The sequence below is a fragment of the Arachis hypogaea genome, chromosome 18 (genome assembly GCF_003086295.3).
Source record: "Arachis hypogaea cultivar Tifrunner chromosome 18, arahy.Tifrunner.gnm2.J5K5, whole genome shotgun sequence".
Lineage (NCBI taxonomy): Eukaryota > Viridiplantae > Streptophyta > Magnoliopsida > Fabales > Fabaceae > Arachis > Arachis hypogaea.
In genome coordinates, this window is record NC_092053.1 from 37,437,448 (window position 1) to 37,457,459 (window position 20,012).

Genomic DNA, 20,012 nt, shown 5'->3' on the forward strand with positions numbered 1-20,012 from the left:
CAGAGGAAAACTCCTTATTGATCATTGGATGTCCCAGGAGGTCTTTCTCCTTGGGATTCACGTCCTCCCCTTCCTCCTTGGATTCAGCCATGATGGTTATATCAATGGCCTTGCACTCTCCTTTTGGATTTTCTTCTGTATTGCTTGGGAGAGCACTAGGAGGGGTTTCAGTGATTTTCTTACTCAATTGGCCTACTTGTGCCTCCAAATTTCTAATGGAGGACCTTGTTTCATTCATGAAACTCAGAGTGGCCTTAGATAGATCAGAGACTAAGTTTGCTAAATTAGAGGTATTTTGTTCAGAGTTCTCTGTCTGTTGCTGAGTGGATGATGGAAAAGGCTTGCTATTGCTAAACCTGTTTCTTCCACCATTATGAAAGCCTTGTTGAGGCTTTTGTTGATCCTTCCATGAGAGATTTGGGTGATTTCTCCATGAGGGATTATAGGTGTTTCCATAGGTTTCACCCATGTAATTCACCTCTGCTATTGCAGGGTTCTCAGAATCATAAGCTTCTTCTTCAGAAGATGCCTCGTGAGTACTGTTGGATGCAACTTGCATTCCATTCAGACTCTGAGAAATCATATTGACTTGCTGAGTCAATATTTTATTCTGAGCCAATATGGCATTCAGAGTATCGATTTCAAGAACTCCCTTCCTTTGAGGCGTCCCATTACTTACAGGATTCCTCTCAGAAGTGTACATAAATTGGTTGTTAGCAACCATGTCAATAAGTTCTTGAGCTTCTGCAGGCGTTTTCTTTAGGTGGATGGATCCACCTGTAGAAGTATCTAATGACATCTTATCTAATTCAGACAGACCATCATAGAATATATCCAGGATGGTCCATTCTGAAAGCATGTCAGAAGGACAGTTTTTGGTCAGTTCCTTGTATCTCTCCCAAGCTTCATAGAGGGATTCACCTTCTTTCTGTCTGAAGGTTTCAACATCCACTCTAAGCTTACTCAGCTTTTGAGGAGGAAGAACTTGGCTAAGAAAGCCTTGACTAGCTTATCCCAAGAGTTCAGGCTATCCTTAGGTTGAGAGTCCAACCATATTCTAGCTCTGTCTCTCACAACAAAAGGGAAAAGCATGAGCCTGTAGATTTCAGGATTTACTCCATTAGTCTTAACAGTATCACAGATCTGCAAGAATTCAGTTAAGAACTGAAAAGGGTCTTCAGATGGAAGTCCATGAAATTTGCAGTTCTGCTGCATCAAAGAAACTAATTGAGGTTTCAGCTCAAAGTTGTTTGCTCCAATGGTAGGAATTGAGATGCTTCTTCCATGTAAATTGGAATTAGGTGCAGTAAAGTCACCAAGCATCCTCCTTGCATTATTATTATTTTCGGCTGCCATCTCCTCTTCCTTTTCGAAAATTTCAGTAAGGTTGTCTCTGGATTGTTGTAATTTTGCTTCTCTTAGTTTCCTCTTCAGAGTCCTTTCAGGTTCAGGGTCTGCTTCAATAAGAATGTTCTTGTCCTTGCTCCTGCTCATATTAAAAAGAAGGGAACAGAAAATAATAATAGGGATCCTCTTTGCCTCAGTAGAGAGAGGTTCCTTTGTGTGAGTAGAAGAAGAAAGGGAATAAGAGTAAAGAAGAATGGATAATCCAAACACAAGGGTGAGGATAGGAGCAGTGATTTGAGATGAAGAGAAGTGTTAGTAAATGAATAAATAAATAGAAGGAGATGGGAGAGAGGGAATTTCGAAAAATAAATTTTGAAAAAGAGTTAATGATTTTCGAAAATTAAGATAAAATTAAAATTAAAATTAAAAATTGAAACAATTAATTAATTAAGAAGAATTTTTTGAAAAAGAGGGAGGTATTTTCGAGAATTAGAGAGGGATAGTTAGTTAGGTAGTTTTGAAAGAGATAAGAAACAAATAAAAAGTTAATTAGTTAGTTGAAACAAATTTTGAAAATCAATTTTTAAAAGATAAGATGATAAGAAGTTAGAAAAGATATTTGAAAAAGATATGATATGAAAAGGTATGATTAAAAAGATATAATTTTGAAAAAGATAAGATAAAAAGATATTTTTGAAAAGATATGATTGAAATTAGTTTTGAAAAAATTTGATTTTTTTAAAATCACAATTAATGACTTGATTCACAAGAAATCACAAGATATGATTCTAGAACTTAAAGTTTGAATCTTTCTTAACAAGTAAGTAACAAACTTGAAATTTTTGAATCAAAACATTAATTGTTGATGATATTTTCGAAAATATGATGTAAAATTAAAAAAGATTTTTGAAAAATATTTTTAAAATTTTCGAAAATAAGAAAAATGAAAAAGATATGATTTTTGAAAAAAGATTTTGAAAAAGATAAGATTTTTAAATTAAAAATTTGATTTGACTCATAAGAAACAACTAAATTTTAAAAAGTTTTGAAAAAGTCAACTCAAATTTTCGAAAATTTATGAGTGAAAAAGGGAAAGATAATTTTTTTTTTTTGAATTTTTAATGATGAGAGAGAAAAACATAAAAAAATGACTCACAACATGAAAGTTATGAATCAAAACACATGATGCATGCAAGAACACTATGAATGTCAAGATGAACACCAAGAACACTTTGAAGATCATGATGAACATCAAGAACATATTTTTGAAAATTTTTAATGCAAAGAAAACATGCAAGACACCAAACTTAGAAATCTTTAATGCTTAGACACTATGAATGCAAATATGCACATGAAAAACAACAAAAGACACAAAATAAGAAAACATCAAGATCAAACAAGAAGACTTACCAAGAACAACTTGAAGATCATGAAGAACACTATGAATGTATGAATTTTCGAAAAATGCATAAATTTTTAGAAAAAATGCAATTGACACCGAACCTAATATTGACTCAAGACTCAAACAAGAAACAAAAAATATTTTTTTATTTTTATGATTTTATTAATTTTTTTTGGATTTTTGTATATTTTTATTTTATTTTTTTTTGAAAATTGTTTGAAAAAGAAAAATAAAGATTTCAAAATTTTTAATATGAGTTCCAAGAATCTTGTGCTCTTTAGTCTAAAGCTCCAATCTGAGGGTTAGACATGGCTCACTAGCCAGCTAAGCTTTAGTATGCTATTACATGCATTGAAGTGATTAGTTGAAGTCTCAGTCTAAAAGAATTTAGACATGGCTTTACAGCCAGCCAGGATTCAACAAATCATCATGAAACTCTAGAATTCATTCTTAAAAATTCTGAAGAAAAATATATTTTTGAAAAGATTTAATTTTTTTATATTTTTTTTCGAATATTAATTGGAAAAAACGAAAAGGAAGAAAATAATTTTTTTGAAAAATTTTTGAAAACTTTTTGAAAACAAAATAAGAAGAAAAGTACCCAATCTGAGCAACAGGATGAACCTTCAGTTGTCCAAACTCGAACAATTCCCGGCAACGGCGCCAAAAACTTGGTGCACGAAATTGTGATCCCTGATAATGTCTCCAAAAATATGGTGCTCTAATCTTAATTCATAATTTGTCACAACTTCGATACAACTAACCAGCAAGTGCATTGGGTCGTCCAAGTAATAAAACCTTACGTGAGTAAGGGTCGATCCCACGGAGATTGTTGGTATGAAGCAAGCTATGGTCATCTTGTAAATCTCAATCAGGCAGATATCAAATGGTTATGGAGTTTTCGAATAATAATAATAAATAAACAGAAAATAAAGATAGAAATACTTATGTAATTCATTGGTGAGAATTTCAGATAAGCGTATAGAGATGCTTTCGTTCCTCTGAATCTCTGCTTTCCTGCTGTCTTCATCCAATCCTTCCTACTCCTTTCCATGGCAAGCTTTATATAGGGCATCACCGTTGTCAATGGCTACATCCCATCCTCTCTGTGAAAAAGGTCCAAATGCTTTGTCACGGCACGGCTAATCATCTGGAGGTTCTCGATCATACTGGAATAGGATTCACCCTCCTTTTGCGTTTGTCACTACGCCCAGCACTCGCGAGTTTGAAGTTCGTCACAACCATCCCTTCCCAGATCCTACTCGGAATACCACAGACAAGGTTTAGACTTTCCGGATCTCAGGAATGGCCATCCATGGGTTCTAACTTATACCACGAAGATACTAATAACTCGGACTCGGTCCCCTGTATTAGATATCCAAGAGATATCCATTCAATCTAAGGTAGAACAGAAGTGGTTGTCAGGCACGCGTTCATGGGGGAATGATGATGACTGTGACGATCATCACATTCATAGTGAAGTGCGAATGAATATCTTAGAAGCGGAATAAGTTGAATTGAATATAAAATAGTAGTACTTTGCATTAAATCATGAGGGACAGCAGAGCTCCACATCTTAATCTATGGAGTGCAGAAACTCAACCGTTGAAAATACATAAGTGATAATGGAGTTCATTGGTCTCGGCCCCAGAGGGAAACCAGAGTAACCAAGTCTAAAAATGATCCGAAGATCAAAAGATAATCCAAAGATGTAAATACAATAGTAAAAAGTCCTATTTATACTAAACTAGTTACTAGGGTTTCCAGAAGTAGGTAATTGATGCATAAATCCACTTCTGAGGCCCACTTGGTGTGTGCTTGGGCTGAGCTTGAAGTTTACACGTGCAGAGGCTTCTTTTGGAGTTGAACGCCAAGTTGTAACGTGTTTTTGGCGTTCAACTCTGGTTTGTGACGTGTTTCTGGCGTTTAACTCCAGACTGCAGCGTAGAACTGGCGTTCAACACCCTTTTGTGTCATTTAAACTTGGGCAAAGTATAGACTATTATATATTGCTGGAAAGCCCTGGATGTCTACTTTCCAACGCCGTTGAGAGCGCGCCATTTGGAGTTCTGTAGCTCCAGAAAATCCACTTTGAGTGAAGGGAGGTTAGAATCCAACAGCATCAGCAGTCCTTCTTCAACCTCTGAATCTGATATTTGCTCAAGTCCCTCAATTTCAGCCAGAAAATACCTGAAATCACAGAAAAACACACAAACTCATAGTAAAGTCCAGAAATGTGAATTTAACATAAAAACTAATAAAAACATCCCTAAAAGTAACTAGATCCTACTAAAAACATACTAAAAATAATGCCAAAAAGCGTATAAATTATCCGCTCATCAGTGAGAGAGTAAAATAAGAAGAAACTTGAAAAGGTAAAACAAAAAGGAAAAGATGAATAAGAAAAAAAGAAGAAGAAAATGGTGATGATGATGAAAAAAAGAAGAAGCAACAGCAGAAGATGAGGAGGAGGGAGAAAAAGAGTTTTGAATTATATATAACTTATCAACACACATACACCAAAAATTCTTAAAGAATACACCCAAATACCTTTGTGTTACACCTAAATTTGCTGCAAATACAGAAAAGTATTTTCTCTAATACTGCATTTTTTTCTTCTTCTTTTTTCCTTATTTCTTTCTTTCTTTTAGTTGAACGAATGTAAGTTCATCATCTTCCAAGTAATTTTGTACTATTATGTGTTTCTTCTTCTTCTTTGTTTGATTTTTTTGGTTTTTATTCTTGTTAAAAGAGTAAAACAAGAAGAAACTTGATAAGATAAAACAAGAAAAAAAAAAGATTAATAAGAAAAAAAAGATGATGATGATGATGATTAAAAAGAAGAACAAGAAGCAGTAGAAGATAAGAAGGAGGGAGAAGAAGAGATTTAAATTATGCAGAATTTATCAGCACACATATACCGAAAATTCTTGAAGAATATACTCAAATATCTTTATGTTATACCCAAATTTACTATAAATACAGAAAAATATTTTATTCAATGCAGAACTTTTACATTACATTCAAAACAATAATTTGAACAATAATCAATTTCGTTTTGGTTCAATTGATAATCTGAACTTGAATTATTCATTATACTCAACAACGAGATAAGGAGGAGAAGGAGAAAAAAGGAGGAGGTGAAGAAATTCCAATGAAAAGAGGAAGAGGAGGAGGAGGAGGAGGAGGAGGAGGAGGAGGAGGAGGTGGTGGTGGTGGTGTTGGTGACGACGATAACGAAAGAGAAGAAGAAGAAGAAGAACGTGCGCACGTTGATCGAAAAATCTATTAAATTAGGAAGCGCGTGAAATCGACGTGCTAGAAGAGGCGCGTCTAACGTGAAATAGAATACAATCCCGCTACGTTACCAACAGTATTGTTACCAACTTCTGCCAACTCTTGTTTATGACTGTATTTAATGAAAGTGTCTTTGTGGATGTATTTAATAAAATATCTTTTTTATGGCTGTGTCTAATGGAAGTGTTTTTATAAATATATTTTTTGGATATGTCTCTTTATAGATGTGTTTAAAAAATAATAATTATTGTTGACATAAGTTAGCAAATAATATATTAGTACCCTATATTTTTCTAATAGAATATATGAACTTATATTATTTGTATGGAGAAAACGTTTGTATATGAAGAATAATTTTTAATAATTATATTTAGTAGTAAATTGATAATGTTAATCATTCCCATAATTTTGATATGCGAAACACATACCGTTTCACAATAGTTTGCAAAATGGTGTTCCTTTTTTTTTTTAAATGATACGTGTTGCGATATGGGTAATTACTCCTAACTTTGCGTACAGATGAAAATATTAATTTTTATTTATTTAAATAAAAAAAAAACCCATATTGTCAAGAAAGATTTATACAAGTTGTAGTTGTTGACTTTTATAGCGGAAAGTTGATGTCATGTTTAGTTACTCGAAATTCATTGTCACAAGAAATTGGTGGCAAACATGAATAGGAGACAATTAATATCCCTTCTTAATAAAAGAACAAACAAAATTTAAGAGACCCCATTTGCATAGGATATGCTGAACATGGAAAGTATTTATGGGCAATGCACTAGAATATTCTACCATATAAATTTAATAGACATCTTTTGTAAAAAAAATAAAAAAAAAAATTATCTGAATACATAACTTAGTTCATCGTAGCATTGACCATCTTTTTACTAAGTTAGAAAAAAACCCTAGATAATTTATTAATTATTTAATTTTGAAGCAATATTAACAACGGACTCTCACTACTATACATGCCATGATTTGATTCTGTCATTCTGATGTTCATCTTCTTTTTTTTTCCCTAATACCTTTTCCCATTATTAACTCTCGTGTATGTACCATAAATTTTTTCTTAAGCCTTGAGAGTCTTATCTACATCTACATCTGTACATGCCTAACTAATAAGGTCTAATTGATATATATATATATATATATATATATATATATATATATATATATATATATATATATATATATATATATATATATGAGTTAAATTTTGATATACTGATAGTGTAAAGCATTTTATACAGTCATACAATTACATCTGTTCTTTTGGATGACCATTCACGTAATTAATGTGAAAGATAATTAATTTTAGTGATGTGGCATTACGTAATTGGATACACTTGTAAATCTACTTTATACTAACAGTGCCTCAAAATTATATTATATATGTGTTTGTGAGTTCATTGGGTCGGATGGTAAAGAGTCATAGGGGTTGAAGATCGGGACCTGAAGTGAGTTCCGAGGCGTGGAGGGGAGCCAGCACGGTCGTCGGTTGGTCGGCGGGTGTAAAGCATTTTATACAGTCATACAATCACATCTGTTCTTTTGGATGATCATTCACGCAGTTAATGTGAAAGATAATTAATTTTAGTGATGTGGCGTTACGTAATTGGATACACTTGTAAAACTACTTTATACTAACAGTGCCTCAAAATTATATTATATATGTGTTCATGAGTTCATTGGGTCGGATGGTAAAGAATCATAGGGTTGAAGATCGGGACCTGAAGTGAGTTCCGAGGCGTGGAGGGGAGCCAGCACGGTCGTCGGTTGGTCGGCGGGTGGAGCCACCTGCAAGAAACTTTGATGCTAAAGTCAGTGTCCGTACGATAAGGCGGCTAATTAGGATTATCATGACGTACCAGGAGAGAAGGGGTAGCTCTTTCTCCTTTATCATAGATTATCCAGGTGGGCCCTCTTTTGCCAGGACCCAGCCCTTCGGAAGCTTTCACCAGTTGTTAGGATCTCTTTAGAAGATCGGGACATATGCAAGACGTCATGTCGTACGGACGAGGAGCGGGTCCGTTTGGTGGATCCCCATCTCTTGGGCTGGGACAGAACAATGTCCCCAATGTGCCAAGTCGCGAGGCTCGCGATTGGTGCATTCGTGATGCATGAGCATCTTTAGTTGTTTTTTTTATTATTTCTTTGAATAAAGTTAGTGATTTTCTTATTCTTAATTGAGATTTTAGTATTTTAATCAATATTTCTTGAAGTTGTTTGGAGCTTTAGCATGTGTAGGAAATTGTTGAAAATAAGAAAGAATAAAGGGATGGAGAGAGCCAAACAAAGAAGCTTTTGGACAATACAGAAAAGAAAATGTTAGAAAAGGAGAAACAAAGCAGAAGCAAAGGAAATCATGAGGCCTAGGAGGAAGAAGACTTGGTGTGCGACACGTCAGAGGTGAGCGTGCAACACGCCCTCATACCTAAATCAAAGAAGTGGCGTGCCACACGCCAGTGAAGGGCGTGGCATGCTCTCCCAACTCCTCAGAGGCCCCAAAAGTCACAAGAAGCAAGGAGCAAGGGGGCGTGCAATACACCAGCAAGAAGGGTATGCCACATGCCGTCCATGACATCCCAACTCCAAGCCAAGAAGTGGCGTGCAACACTCTAGCAAGGTGGGCGTGCCATATGCCAAGGTGGACATTAGTAGCAGTTACCATCCCCACTTCATATCATCATTTTCATTTTCTTCATTCTTGTAACTGCTTATCCTCCTTCATTTTTCATATCTGCCACCATCGTTTACTTCATTGTGCTCTTTGGAGATTAACTTTTCTGTCCTTTTTGTAGATTTTACTTTGCAGTTGCCATCGCCACTGCCTGCTTTCTGCAACCTTCTGCATTCATCTTTGCTGGTAAATGACCATTTGTTTGCATGATTTCGCTTTACTTTTTGCCATTATCATGTTGGTTGTCTTGTTGTTTTTGCCTTTTGGGTCAAAGCTGGTTTTTGTTAGATAGCTTTTAGGGGGTGCCATAGGTGTCTTTTTCATAGTTTAGGCTGGAAGGATTTAGTGTAGAATAACTTAGCTATGGCATAGGACCTGCCTCCGATATCATGATTTAACCTAAACGGTGCCCCCACTGTAAGTATGGCGATGCGACTTTCCGTGACTCGTTAAGTGTGGTGTACAACCGACGTGACGAGCACCTCCTCTAGGGTGCCTGCGAAGGACTTACAAGAGCTTCGTGACGTGAGCAGTATACGGAGGCGGTCCTGAGGAGGCCAACTACAAGCTTCTCTCTTTGGGCCCCCCGAGAATGCATCTGTCATATCAACCTCGAAGCGCTCCGGGTCCCCGACTGGATTGGGTGTATAAGCCCATGTTTTTCCGTCTTGAGTATTCAGCTCCCCTTTTCTCCTTTTGTCAAAGCACTCCTAAACATGTGTGATGTTGCCCCCTCGCAACTTCACCCAAATAGTTGGGCTATCATTTGATGTTTTGAGATGGTCTTCGAATACTTAGAACTCCTGGTTACCGTCGAGGTTTTTCTCTTCTTCTTCTTCTTCTTCCTATTCACGAATCCTTCTCGGAAGGGTAAGCACAGAAAAGGATAGATCTCTTTTTGGGCTGTGCAAAACTGGAGGATCTTCGGCCTCTTCGAAGATTCCTTTCATGGTTTTAAAGTAACTTTTTTCAAGGTGAGGCCAGCCCGAGGTCGTCACCCTTTTTGGCTTATCCTTGAAGAGGAGAGGCGTATCTTGACCTATTGGAGCTTTATGCCGGCTCCAAATACTTATCAAGGTGACATATGATGGTTTAGGTTGGCAAAACCAGCAGATCGTTGATGTCTTGTTGGCCGTGTTCTGGTCTAACCACATTAACCCTCAACTTTTGATGGGTGATCGCGAGTCTGGCGGGGACTGTGGAGGTAAGTGTAATGGCCGACTTGTTGACTTCTACTTCTCTTTATGGCTTAGTAAATTCGTTTAATTCTTTTTCTTTGTAGTTGGGATGGCTGCTGGGAACACTTTTCTTAGTCATTTAATGACTCATTTCTTTCCCAATGGGGATGACAACACCTCCAACTCCCCCGATCCTTAATGCAAGATCCCCAAACCCGATGAACTGTAAGTTTAATCTCAGCCTCAACCTGGGCCCCAACCTGGGCATAGCGCTGCTGGCAAGGTTAATCAGGGTGTGGTTGCTGTGATTGAGCACTCTTCGGTGCTCGGGTTGAAGAGGACAAAGTACTCATGATCCCCAATTCAAAGAAGACAAAGTCTAATTCCAGTATCGAAAAAGCTGTTTTTGTAATGGAGAAGCACTTTGACGCCGACGGCTTCATTAATTCCCAGCTGCTGCCGGGTACTGAAAACTTCTTCTGGGAAGAAGACCTGGCAGCCCAAGCTAAGTGGACGTATCGGAGCCTCCTCTGAGCTGTCGCTTTTACGAGGAAAGTAGAGCCGTCCCTGGCCCAATGTCAGGTTCTGGAGGGTAAGTACAGGGTGGCCCAACGTGAAGTGTCTAAGTTAATGTCTGAAGGAGAAGCCACGGGAACCAAGCTGAGTGAAGCCGAGAAAAATTGAAGGAGGCTGGCAAAGAGATCCAATGCCTTATTGATTGGGATAACTCTCTTTTGAAGCAACTCAACGATGCTTAAGGTTGGGTTGTCTCGACAGAGAGCAGGGTAATGGAGCTTGAGAAGGAGTTAGTTGAGGCTGTAAAATCGGTAGACTCTACTCGGCTGGAAGCCACCAATATGAAGAAATAGAACAAGGAGATCATAAAGGACACACGGGATGTCATTGCTGCTACCGATGAGGCGATCAAAGCCCAAGTTTCACTGCTTGCTCCCAACTTTGACACTTCCACTATTGGTGCCTTCAAAATGGTCCAGGATGGCAAGGTTGTACATATGCCGAGGAAATAGTTACTTCCGCTCATGTAATTTGAACTCTAAGTGCTTTTTGTATTGGCAAGCCGATTAGTTGCCCTCTTTCGCAGTGTTTTGTAAACTTTAAACTTTTGAACTTGTGGACTTGGTTTGTATGTTTAAGCCGTTTTGGCCGTTTCATCGCTAATCTATTCGTTTAGTCATATTTTGATGGATATCCACTCATTCCCACGAGGGTTTTCCGAGTTGATCAGTCCTGGAAAGCCATAGTTTTAACTTGAGAATTATTTTTCGAAAGAAAAAATATTTTTTTTAAAAATTGGGATTCATCGAAGCCTCTAGCCATCGTTCTGGGTTGACGGTGAAAGAAATGAGTATTTTATAAACTACACTTCAAAAATAAATTATACTCGAAAGGGATAAATTATACTCAAAAGAAAATTAATAAATGGCCTCGTTAAAACCCCTTGCCGCCATTCCGGGTTGACGGGAAGGGAAAAGAGTACCACTTCATTCTATATTTCGATAATACAAGAAAGTGCGCATTAATGAAACTAAAACAAATCGCGAGCAAATCAAAATCGCAAGCAAACAAGAGCAATAAAAAGGGACAAGGTACCACTGAATTTGTGCTCAGGAGACCGTCAGGGCATATGAGGCCCTGCTCCTCAAGAGTAGAATCTCCTAAGATTTATCGCATTCTAAGTCCTCAGTACCTCCTTCCCGTCTAGTCACTCTAGCTTTTACGCGCCTTTGCCCTGCACCTCTTTCACCCTATAAAGTCCTTCCTAGTTGGGGGATAGCTTCCCTTCCTCCGGAGTTGGTGGTCTGATGTCATTGTGTCATAGGACAAGGTCTTCTTTCTCGAATATTCTATTTTGTACCTTGCGATTATAACGCAGTTCCAGCCTTTGCTTCAATGCTGCTTCTGACAAGTGATCCATTGCCTTGGTTTCATCTAACAAGTCTTTTTTGCTCATCTTGTCACCTCCTCCTAACAACAGTCTTAGGCTGGGTTCTGATGACAAGTCATCTTAGCCTACTTTCACTAGCCTTTTTCTTATATTTTCATTTGAATTATGCACTTTCTTGAGCCATAAGCAAGCCAATTGGGTAGATTTTCATGCTTCCTTTGATTTAATCAACCATAGATGAATTAATGCAATTTCATGAGGTTTTATGCTATAATTGTCACATACTATGAAAGAATGAATATCTCATGATTTTGAGCATAGCTTTGATGTGTTTGGTTGATTAATGATAGGTGAAGAAAGCTTGGAGAAAGGTTGAAGCAAGAAGGAATGGCTAGGAGGAAGAGAGGACAAAAAGTTTGAGCAAAAGTTTGCCTCAAATTTTAGCTCAAACTTTTGGAATAAGTGAAAACGAACCAGGGAGCAAAAAGCTTGACCAAAAGTTTGCCTCAAACTTTTGCGCAAACTTTTGGGCAAAAAGCTTGAGCAAAAGTTTGCCTCAAACTTTAGCTCAAACTTTTGGGAGAAAAGCTTGAGCCAACGTTTGCCTCAAACTTTTTGGCAAACGTTGGCATCACAAATCAACACCCTGGAGAGCAAAAGTTTGCGCCAACGTTTGCCTCAAACTTTTTGGCAAACGTTGGCGCCATGAACAACACACCCTGGAGAGCAAAAGTTTGCGCCAACGTTTGCCTCAAACTTTTTGGCAAACGTTGGCGCCATGAGTGTGCAAGGGGAGGCCAACGTTTGAGCAAAAGTTTGACCCCAAACTTTATCTCAAACGTTGGTAGCAGCAAAATGGGGTGGCTGATGTGAAAAGTTTGAGTAAAAGTTTGCCTCAAACTTTTACTCAAACTTTTACTCAAGCTTTCATGATTCCAAACCCGGTTCACTTCGGTTCTTCTCCAAACTCCAAGAGCAATCAACCAAGGCCTCCATCAACCCAATTCCATCAAGAGTAAAGGCCCAATTGAAGGCTTGAAGACCATTTGAAGAAAGTGTATAAAAAGCATATAATTTAAGTTTTTCAGAGAGCTTTTTCTTTTAGTTTTCATAGGGAGCTTTCCTTTTAGTTTTCATAGAGAGTTTTCGGAGAGCTTTTGGTGTTGAGTGAATTTTAATTTCTAAGTCTCGGGGAAGGAGAATTGAATTCCCTTCCTCTTAGTTTTCTTGCTTTCAATTTCAATTACAATTGTCTTGGATCTTGGGTTGGAGAATTGAAGGAATTCTGTTTCAACCTCATCCTGAGATCTCTTTGTTTAATTTTACTGCACAATTGAATTTCCATTTCTGTTAATTGCTTATTCATCTACTTTCTCTGCAATTTACATTTCCTTTGCAATTGTTCTTGTTGGATCTAGGAAGGCATTGAGATCTAGACTTGGTTATCTAGTCTCTTGGGTCCTGAGATCCGGATTTCCCATTTTCAATTCTCTGTTTACTGCTTGCAAGCTCATTTACATTTCTGTTTTAAGATCCGATTCAATCCAAGTCATCCTTTACTTCTCTGTTTGTTGCAATTTTACTTTTCCTTGTTTAATTTCTGCAAATCCAATTCCCAATTCCCTTTACAATTCAAGCCATTTACATTTCTTGCACTTTAAGATTCTGCAATTTACATTTCTTGCGTTCTAAGTTTCTGCCATTTAATTTCTTGTTCTTTAAGATTCAGCACTTTAAATTTCAGTTCTCTTTAAATTCAATGCAATTTACCCATTCCCTTTACTTTCCATGCAATCTAAATTCTGCAAATCACAAATCACTCAACCAAATCTTGATTCGCTTGACTAAATCAACCACTAAACTAAAATTGCTCAATCCTTCAATCCCTGTGGGATCGACCTCACTCCCGTGAGTTATTATTACTTGATGCGACCCGGTGCACTTGCCGGTTAGTTTTGGGTGTTTTGGAGAAATTCGTTTTTCCACAAAAATACACCATCAAGTTTTTGGCGCCGTTGTCGGGGATTGATTAGATTGACAATGATTAAGTGAGGTGGTAGTTTAGATCAAGCACTTTTTCTTTAATTTTGACTAACCCACAAACTGTTCGAGACTTTGTCTCTACTAACTCTAACTGCACTCAAGTTACAGAGTGCTCTGTTTTAGTTTCTGGTTCTATTTGTGTTTCTAATTTTGTGATAGGAGGAAAGAGCGATGAATCCACACCTTTTGATCCTGAAACATTTTGGAGGATGAGGAAAGAGGCAAGAGATAGAGGGGAGAAATGCTGGGATTCAAAAAAATTCCCCACTGAGAGTTTCTCACCAGGGGATAAAGTGATATTAAACACCCAACCAATGAAGGTGCCTCCACAATTATCTGAGTACTATACTGTGAACCGGATCCTTCCACATGAACACCTAGAGATCATCAAAGAGAAGATTGGAAGGAAGTTCACAGTAAGAAGAGAAAAGCTGAGGCACTATGATTTTCAGCCTCCATGATCAAAGAATGAAGGATGTCAAGCTAGTGACAATAAAGAAGCGCTTTGTTGGGAGGCAACCCAACCTGAGGTAGTTTTCTTTTCATAGCTATTTCAATAAAAGGGTTACTTAGTTTTATCTATATTGCAAGAAGCTAAGTTTGGTGTTGCACACCAAAACAATATAAGGAAGAATGAAGGATTCTAAGTTTGGTGTTCCACCAAAATCCCATCATAAAACACATTCTCACTTTCTGCATAATGCTAGCTTCAAGCATTTAGATAAACTGGTTAACTATGCTGCCGTTTCCTAAGTTTCCAGTTTTGTCACTTTTGAAAAAGAAAAAGAGTTTTACACATGGTTAATCTGATGCACAAGAACCATTGGCAAGGTACTAAGTTTGGTGTTCCCACACCAAAGTAAGTACAAAGGCCCACAAATAAATCATGCATGCTAACCATTGTTTCTAAGTGCTTGGGGAAGAAGCAACTTTCAATATCACTGCAGGGTACCATACAAACTTTTGGAAAGATTTAGCATCATCTATCAAAAGGAAGAGAGAGGAATGTAAAGATCGGCAATGATGATGAGGAAGAGGAAAGCAAGCGAACTCCAAAAGGTTGTATTGTTCAGTGATTGTTTTATATCAGATGCTGCTAAATTGAAAGTTACATAATACCCCTGCCTGCCTGCATAGCATAGTTTTTCTGTAATTCAATAAGCAAGATGCTTGATCATTTACAACACTATACTCTCCAAAACTTGTTTGCACTCAATATTTCAAAAAAAATGCATCACATGAAAGTTCTTTGAAAAGAAGGATTGAGGAATCAAACAATTTTGAGGCAAGCAAAAGATTAGGAGAAGTGGTGGTTCTAGTTGTATGATTATGTATTGAGGTTGCATGCTTGTGAAAACTTGCATGGGAGCTCATAGGCAGGACATGAAGTTCAAAGAAGTATTGTGGAGATTCTCAAAAATCTATTGATCCAAGAAGCAGCAAACAAAATAAAAGAAAATAAAGAAAATACAAAAGCAAAAAAAACATGGCCCAAGGCTCTGAGCATCAATTACTAGGCAGAAAAAGAAAGAAGAAACAAAACTCAAAGAGTTGTTAGTCTAGTAAATGCTTGTGGTTGAGTTGTGTCAAAGAAAGAGGCTTGAGCAAGTAAATCCTTAGGGGTGCTTTAACACCTAATACCTTAAAACCAACTGGTTTAGGAGTATTGATTGAAAGCTTATCTAAAGAGCCGCCTTGAGACATGACACTTAGAGTCAAGGCCAAAGCAAAGAAACTATAAGATGCTTCAAGGTGATTACATATAAAGAGATCTCCATGATACCATTTGGATGAAAATCCTAAGACCTAAGACTCCCAATATGTGAGGACTAGTAAGCACTGAAGCCCTTGCATGAGCATATGATTTAGAGTTTACCCCACTGTCACTTAATCACTTCACTCACAGGACTTTACAAGTTGTTCTTCAATCCGTCTTAATTGAAAGAACCTATGAGCATAATTCATTTCTTGCTTGGGGACAAGAAAGCTTTAAGTTTGGTGTTGTGATGACAAGTCATCTTAGCCTAGTTTCACTAGCCTTTTTCTTATATTTTCATTTGAATTATGCACTTTCTTGAGCCATAAGCAAGCCAATTGGGTAGATTTTCATGCTTCCTTTGATTTAATCAACCATAGATGAATTAATGCAATTTCATGAGGTTTTATGCTATAATTGTCACATACTATGAAAGAATGAATATCTCATTATTTTGAGCATAGCTTTGATGTGTTTGGTTGATTAATGATAGGTGAAGAAAGCTTGGAGAAAGGTTGAAGCAAGAAGGAATGGCTAGGAGGAAGAGAGGACAAAAAGTTTGAGCAAAAGTTTGCCTCAAATTTTAGCTCAAACTTTTGGAATAAGTGAAAACGAACCAGGGAGCAAAAAGCTTGACCAAAAGTTTGCCTCAAACTTTTGCGCAAACTTTTGGGCAAAAAGCTTGAGCAAAAGTTTGCCTCAAACTTTAGCTCAAACTTTTGGGAGAAAAGCTTGAGCCAACGTTTGCCTCAAACTTTTTGGCAAACGTTGGCATCACAAATCAACACCCTGGAGAGCAAAAGTTTGCGCCAACGTTTGCCTCAAACTTTTTGGCAAACGTTAGCGCCATGAACAACACACCCTGGAGAGCAAAAGTTTGCGCCAACGTTTGCCTCAAACTTTTTGGCAAACGTTGGCGCCATGAGTTTGCAAGGGGAGGCCAACGTTTGAGCAAAAGTTTGACCCCAAACTTTATCTCAAACGTTGGTAGCAGCAAAATGGGGTGGCTGATGTGAAAAGTTTGAGTAAAAGTTTGCCTCAAACTTTTACTCAAACTTTTACTCAAGCTTTCATGATTCCAAACCCGGTTCACTTCGGTTCTTCTCCAAACTCCAAGAGCAATCAACCAAGGCCTCCATCAACCCAATTCCATCAAGAGCAAAGGCCCAATTGAAGGCTTGAAGACCATTTGAAGAAAGTGTATAAATAGCATAGAATTTAAGTTTTTCAGAGAGCTTTTTCTTTTAGTTTTCATAGGGAGCTTTCCTTTTAGTTTTCATAGAGAGTTTTCGGAGAGCTTTTGGTGTTGAGTGAATTTTAATTTCTAAGTCTCGGGGAAGGAGAATTGAATTCCCTTCCTCTTAGTTTTCTTGCTTTCAATTTCAATTACAATTGTCTTGGATCTTGGGTTGGAGAATTGAAGGAATTCTGTTTCAACCTCATCCTGAGATCTCTTTGTTTAATTTTACTGCACAATTGAATTTCCATTTCTGTTAATTGCTTATTCATCTACTTTCTCTGCAATTTACATTTCCTTTGCAATTGTTCTTGTTGGATCTAGGAAGGCATTGAGATCTAGACTTGGTTATCTAGTCTCTTGGGTCCTGAGATCCGGATTTCCCATTTTCAATTCTCTGTTTACTGCTTGCAAGCTCATTTACATTTCTGTTTTAAGATCCGATTCAATCCAAGTCATCCTTTACTTCTCTGTTTGTTGCAATTTTACTTTTCCTTGTTTAATTTCTGCAAATCCAATTCCCAATTCCCTTTACAATTCAAGCCATTTACATTTCTTGCACTTTAAGATTCTGCAATTTACATTTCTTGCGTTCTAAGTTTCTGCCATTTAATTTCTTGTTCTTTAAGATTCAGCACTTTAAATTTCAGTTCTCTTTAAATTCAATGCAATTTACCCATTCCCTTTACTTTCCATGCAATCTAAATTCTGCAAATCACAAATCACTCAACCAAATCTTGATTCGCTTGACTAAATCAACCACTAAACTAAAATTGCTCAATCCTTCAATCCCTGTGGGATCGACCTCACTCCCGTGAGTTATTATTACTTGATGCGACCCGGTGCACTTGCCGGTTAGTTTTGGGTGTTTTGGAAAAATTCATTTTTCCACAAAAATACACCATCAGGTTCCCCTATACCGACGGGAATGACATCATCTACTCCGTAGGTGAGCCGGAAGGGCGTTTCTCCGGTAGCAGATTGTGGCATCATCCTGTAAGACCATAGGACCGAGGCCAACTCGTCTGCCCATAAGCATTCCTTCTGCTCCAAACGCTTTTTCAACCCTTTCAAGATGATCTTGTTCGCCGCCTCTACTTGCCCGTTACTCTGGGGTGTTCTACAGAGGAGAACCTTTGCTTGATACCAAGCCTAGCCAGGAACTCTCCAACCTTCTTATCGAAGAACTGCATCCCGTTGTCTGATATCACGATATCAGAAATTTTGAACCTGGCGATCACCTGCCTACACAAGAATTTACGGCAATTTGCTGATGATATACTTGGCAGTGCTTCAGCTTCAAACCACTTGGTATAGTAGTCAATGACCACGATTAGGTACTTGTATTATACTGGGGTTGTCGGAATAAAGGCCTAGCAAGTCGACTCCCCATTGGGAGAAAGGTCGGAAGACCATGAATGAGCTTAGTTCCTCAACCGGTGCTTTATGAAAGTTTGCATTCTCTTGGCACCTAAGGCATTTCTTCACATACCGATGGTTCTTTCGCCAGTCCTGGATTAGGGATCGGTTTCCTGTCCCGAGTTTGGTGCTAGCCAATTTCGACAACAAGTCGGCTCTAGTGTTCCTCTCCCTTGAGACATGCTGAACAACTACCTCTTCGAAACCCCTACACAACTATTTAGTTTTCTCTAGGTATTTCTGTAGTAGCGGGTCCCGATCTTGGTACGTTCACTTGGGCCATTACCACTTAGGAGTCACTGTTGATTTTGAGTCTTGTTACTCCGACCTCTTTTGCTAGTATTAAGCCCCCAATCATGGCTTCGTATTCTGCTTGGTTATTCGAGACCGGAAACTCAAATTTGATAGACTGATCATAAGTCATTCCCTCTGAGTTCTTTAATATTATCCCAGCTCTACCAAACACTTGGTTGGATGCTCCATCAACATGAAGCTTCCACCGTGTGTTCGGGACCTCTGGTGGATCACCGACTATTTCCACCAAGAAATCGACCATTACTTGGGCTTTGATGGCATGAAAAGGCTCATATTGGATGTCATACTGGGATAACTCTATCGCCCAAGCCATCATCCGCCGCACTAGGTCGGGTTTCTGCAATATTTGCTTGATCGCTTGGTCGGTTCTCAACCGTGATCAGGTGCCGCTGGAAATATTGCCTTAGCCTTTGGGAAGAAACCAACACGGTGAAAGCCGCCTTTTCTAGCCATGTGTACTTCAACTCCACCCCCATGGAGCACCTTACTTATGAAGTACACGGGCTGTTGTCGTTTGCCTTTCTCTCGTACTAAAGCGGCAACCAAAGCTTCTTCTATCACTACGAGGTACAGGTATAAAGGCTCCCCTTTTTCTGGCTTACCGAGTACTGGTGGTTCCGACAAAATCCTCTTGAAGTGGTCGAAGGCTGCGTCACAAGATGGGCCCTACTCGACGGCCATCCCCTTTCAGGTTAAAGAAAGGCAGCGCATTTGTAACACCCTAATTACCCTGAGCCTTACCTCTAGCCGTAAAGCAAAGGTTAATCAAAGGTTACGACAATTCTAAGGCTTATACATATTTATATAGAAGGAAATAATATATAATCTAGAAGCTCGATGAAGGATTAAACTCAAAAACAAAATTACAAAAGCGTGAAGCGTTCACACAAAGCTAACGCACAAGACACAAGGTATAGATGCAAGAAAATATAACATATATAGATATAAGAGTATAATAATCATAGGGAACTAGCCACAACTTGCGGAGTTTAAGCCGACTAGTATATACAGACATACAGGGTTTTGGAGTTAAAAAAAGCTTATACAACTATTCTCTCAAATAAGCCTCTAAGGCCATAAAGATAAATATACAAAGAGATGTGAGAGTAACTACAACAAAGTAAAATAGAAATAAACCAAGGAGGAACCATACTCCACTCTGTCACCATGTCCAAAAACAACGAGGTGATTTTCAACTTGCATCTGAAAAACAACAATAAAGTATGGAATGAGAACCGGAGGTTCTCAGTATGGTAACAGTGCCCAATATGTAAGATGTAAGGCTCCAGGACACCGAAAGGAATTCTAGAACTTCACATCGATACAGGATATTCAAGCTTAACGTAAATAAATAACTTAAACCGTAAGTAATAAATAAGGCATCTAGACTTAGGGGATTTCTAACTAAATCTAATCACCGCTGTCCCAC

General features: G+C 38.0%; 1 non-coding gene across 1 annotated transcript; it reads left to right on the forward strand.

The window, feature by feature from the left end:
* Positions 1 to 853: 853 nt before the first annotated feature.
* On the forward strand, positions 854 to 961 carry LOC112774607 (small nucleolar RNA R71). Its single transcript, XR_003189085.1, has one exon. It is a non-coding gene; the product is annotated as a small nucleolar RNA R71 (small nucleolar RNA).
* The last annotated feature ends 19,051 nt before the right edge of the window (positions 962 to 20,012 follow it).